The sequence below is a fragment of the Propithecus coquereli genome, unplaced genomic scaffold (assembly GCF_000956105.1).
Source record: "Propithecus coquereli isolate 6110/MARCELLA unplaced genomic scaffold, Pcoq_1.0 Scaffold296, whole genome shotgun sequence".
Taxonomy (NCBI): Eukaryota; Metazoa; Chordata; class Mammalia; order Primates; family Indriidae; genus Propithecus; species Propithecus coquereli.
Window position 1 is genome coordinate 2,543,725 of NW_012148574.1, and position 5,067 is coordinate 2,548,791.

Consider the following 5,067-nt stretch of genomic DNA (forward strand, 5'->3'; position numbering starts at 1 on the left):
TATAAAAATCACCGTGTTGTCAATTTTCGTGAGTATCCAGAATTTTTTCTTATTCAGTGGAACCATAGTTACTATGACATCTTAGCTGGAGAGTATAGTTTTCAAAGCAGATAGTTTTAGTTTAGCATATTTGGCTGTCTATATTGCAGATTTTTCTTAAGGAGATGTTTTATAGATATGTAGCGAACTATATTCTGTATTTCATAGAATTTATAAAATTTCAAAAAATATTCTTGAGGAAAAGAAAATATAGTACATATTTAATTTTTACAAATGGACTTATCCAACTGCTTTGCTTCCTTGTAACAATACATTTTGCCTGAAATGTTTTGGTTTTTTCCTCACAGGAAAACACAGAAACAAACATTTTCCAGCCTTTAATTTCAAACTCATCTAAGTATCACAAAATAGTTCCTAAAAAGATTTACCTTTTTTTATTCACTAATCGTTGAATGGCGTTGGTGAGCAAAGCATGCATTGATTTCTAGTAGTCAGGTGAAGGGATCACGGTGGGGGAGGGGTGCAGGAGAGAGGAGGCGCGCCCTGGTGTCACCCGTTGTCTCCGTCAGCCAGCCTCCTGTTTGAGACGAGCTCAGATGGTAGCACAAACGCAGCACCCCCAGCAGGGAGAGCCCCCGGAACAGCACTTCCTGCGCAGTGCACTTTCCAGGGGCTCCGAGGAGACCTGATGGGGATGTCTGGCGTGAACACGCAACAGGCAAACCGGGTCCCTAGAAAATCACCTCCAAGACTACAGGAGGTGACTATAATGCTACAGGAGGACCAGAAATCCCAAGGGATCTTATTTAAGGGCGCATAATAAATCTTAGCGTTTTATTAACAGAGATGAGGAAAATCACTTTCAAAGTCAGTCCACCTGTGAGCAGTTTAATTAGGCAGGGATCTTTTAAGGCAACAATTTTAAACTCAGATTTCATTATGTTCTCTCAGCACATGACCTTTGGCCTTGCCATTTGGTTTCCAAGAGCTCCCTTGTCATTATGTTCCTTCCTGGAAGAATTCGGAATGTGTTTTTCTTGCTGCGTTGGAAGGCCGGAGTTTCTTAGTGGTGACCGCACAGAGGGGCGCCGTGAGGAGAGTATGTGGTCTGTCCTAACAACCTGATCTCTGCTGACTCTGCTTTTAATTTGATGGAGGGCTTTGGGATCATTTTTAACTTCTCCAACTTTGGGTTGACCGTCAACAAAATAATGGTGACTGAATAATTGTGCAACCTTTTTCGAACATGTACATTTGGTTGAACACAATGGAAAAGTATTGATTCTAAGTTTTTTTTTTTTTAATTTCATAGTTGTTTTCTCTTCAGAGATACTGTACAATGGCCAATCACATATTCCAGAATTTTATAACTGAGGAGTTAACTCTTCCAACACAAATGTATATCTGTATCTACAAAAACATTGACGAGTATTCCGTGCTTTATTGATTCTAACCAAGGTAGTGAATTCAGCAGCCAGAAGTCACCTATTACATCACCGAGACCTGAAATGTGGGCTCCGGCAGTGTCTCCATTCATAAATATAATCTACCACAGAGAAGCAAAAGGAAAAATGAATGGTTCTGCATTAATTAAGAAAAAAAGCGTTGGTTAATATTTATGCCCATGAGTTGAGCTTGTTCTGAGTACTTAGAAACATGACCTTTGTATATATTCCTGTTTTTCAGGCCTCTTATTTCTGCTTAAAGGTTATGGGTACCTTTTTTTCTCTTAAAAAGCACTATTATTTTGCCTTCCTTTTATCACACATGGTTTCATACTTTACTCCCTGATAGCTTTCTAACAGTATCCTGAAGGAGAACTCTAGGAAGAAAAGAATAAGTGAGATTTTTAACGTAATAACAGTGGTGCGAACGCCTTACCTTTGCAGACTTTCGTTGTTCGAAAAGTATTTTCACATGTTTTTGTTTTGATCTTTAGAACGGCCTTGTTGGAAAAGCCAGACAGACATCGCTGTCCCCATTCCAGGGTGAGGAAGCCGGAGTCCGATGGGCTTTGCTAGATAACAAATTGCAGGACAAAGATGTGAATTCAGATTTCACAGCTTCAAGGCTGTCTTTTCCTACAAATTTGGGAGAAAAATCAATTTAATGCGAACTTAACTGCAAACGACTCAGCGGTAATCTGAATCATACGTCGTTAACATAAAGAGCTCAAATCTGCCGTCACATGGGTGAGTGCCAATGGCACGATCATACCTTTCTAGAAATGATCACATAGTAAACTTTAGAGGAGGTCTATATAACCTTTAAAATGTTGGCCCAAAGTAAAACTTCAAGTTCATCATATCAACTTGGCTCTTTTTATCTCAAGCCAGGGGCACACGAGTTAAAGCAGAAATCATCTGTCCTCAAAAGGATTCACCATTTTGGTCATTACCTCCTCGGATTATTGTGGAATGACGCAGTTTTCTTCCTAGTCACTCTCTATTTTTTCATTTCTCAACAAAGACATTCCGTGTTCCATATTTGCCATGTTGCTATTCCTAAAGAGTCCGCAGCACCAGCGATCCAGGGAGCCGCGGCCAAAGCCCCCGTTCCAGCGGCAGACTCGTGGGCTGTGTTCCAGTCCCACCTGCTCTTCCAAGCCTGGCGGAAACCCCGTCCTTGGGGAGCCCCTCCTCAGCGCCTGCCTGGCTGGCTGCCCCCAAGCTTCTCCCTGTGTCTCCGACTCACTGCCAAGTTAACTTTTCCTTGGGAACAGCCCTGTCTAGAACAGCCTCCCCAGCCCCCCACACCCCGCTGCACGATGCTGACCACGACCATGAACTTGGTCATGAAGTCGTCTACGATGACGTTTCATTTTCCGTCTCTTTATGGGACGCAAGCGACCCAGTCTATCTGGTATCTCAGCATCTAAAAGGATTCCTAACACACGGTGGATGGTCAGTAATTATTTAGCGAATTGAACAATTAATTCTGTAACTTCCCGGGGTCTCAATGCTCCTTCTAGCGGAAGCCCAACTCGTGCGTCTCTTTGCACCCTCTGCGGGGCCAGCGCGTCGGTGCCCACTCAGACCCATGCCCCAGTGACGAGGGGACCCTGTCCATCCAGGGCCCTGCGGCCAAAGGTGCAGAGGACTGACTTGGAAGCCCAGTGTTGAAGCCCCAGTTCTGCCTCTCTCTACAAAGATCCTTTCCTGAGTGAGGCTGTCTGTCTCTGCCTCAGTTTCTGGCCTTGCAAAAACTCACCTGCGCGGTTTGACCGGGACCTCCTAACAACGAGGTGAGAGAGAAAGTGACCTTCACTTTACCGGATATACAGATTTAAAGTACTACCATCGACGGTGAAAATAGAGAAGGAAATGAAATAATGAAACAGATTGTAACTGTTGAAAGGGATTAAAATGCCAACGAGTCGTGCTGAACTCATTTTGCCTCCTCGGCTGACTCATGGGTCTTTACAAATATTTCTTAAGCAGGAAGTTATTAAAATATGAGTAACATTTTGTACACTCTGTTGCTAATTTCCGCGGAGGCAGGGGGTTTGGAAAGTTTCAGCTGTCTGTGGTGACTGGCATTTCTTTCTGGCATCAGGAAATTCAAATGCTCACTTCTCTTACCTGACAAATGCCTTTCCTCTCCTGCGAGGCTAAGCCAGATCCGAACACGTCTGTAAAACTCAGGTTAAATAGTTCTGGAATATTTTGTCAGGTCAAAATTGCTCTTTATCTTTTGCTTTATAATAATCCTTCTTTTGCTAAAACAGATTAAAGTCCAGATGAAATTTAGTCGGCTCACAGTGAGATTTCAGTACCTTTCTAAAAGTACCTTTTCATGGGGGTGCAGGACCTCATTTGTGTAAATAGTAACAGACCTGCCCTGTCCCTTGGGAAATGCCCAAGCCCCAAACAGCCCAATTTCTCTGGAACTTCTCTTTGCATGATATGCTCAAAATTTCGTTCTGCTCTGGCATTTTCTCTCTCTCTCTTTGTCGACTTAAATGTTACACATAGATCTCTCAAATGTAATGTGCCTAAAATGCTATTGTATAATGAATTAAATGGTACTCAATTTGTGTAGAAAATTAGCGTTTGGGTTAATTTGCTATCCATTGGCCTGATTCCAATTATATTTCTATGTTTATTGATTTCAGTGAAATTCCCTAAAGATTTAGGCTTGCATTACCTACATTAAGAAAAACGTCTATGTCTTTCCTGGGCTCTTTAAGTTCTTATTTATGACTATCGTTTTTATTTTTTGCCTAGAATTTGGGATACTTTTGGCATGATATCATTTGCCCCTTTTCAATTAGAAGTGATCCTAATCACAAAACTGGATCCATTCTCAAAAACAATGCTATTGATAAAGCTGGAGGACACCTGTGTATTTCCTGATTTCTGCTCCGTGGTGATAATGATATATAGCGTCTATAACGTTTTCCTTCCATTGCAGAAAGTGCTAGAGGCTCATTCTGTGGTAAACACCCTAATCTGTACTTAGAATAACGCATTTATTTTTTAATGATCCAAATTAGCTCACTTGAACAATAAAAACCACATGGACAATGTTATCTGGAAAATGGAACAATGAAAAAGTAATTGAAATTGGTTTCTCATTATAAATCCTTCAACTAACACCTCTATTAACAAAATAACAATATGATCAGAATTGTGCAGTGCACGTAATGAGTTGATTTACAAACTTGTTTTTCTCTCATTAAGTATGTAAAAATACAGATATTATGCCCAAACTTCTGAAAAACACGTGAACTTTGGAACACATAGTGATAGGTAATGTTTCAGATACTTATTGCTGCAAAACAAACCGTCCCAAAATTTGCCCCCTTAAATTAAAAACCATTTTATTGTGTCTCAGATTTTAATGTGTCAGGAATTTGGACAAGTTCTCTGAGCGATCTTTCTGTTCCACGTGCCTGTGAGTGATGTTGTTCAGTGGAGTTTAGAGGATGGACGAGCGGTGGCCACAGAGCCCAGGGCTGTTTCTGGAGTCGTGGCTGGAACAGCAGGGCAGGCTGGGCTCAGCTGAGATGGGAAAGCAGAGAGAACAGGCAACGTCCTGCTTGATGGTCTCAGGTGTGGCTTCTTC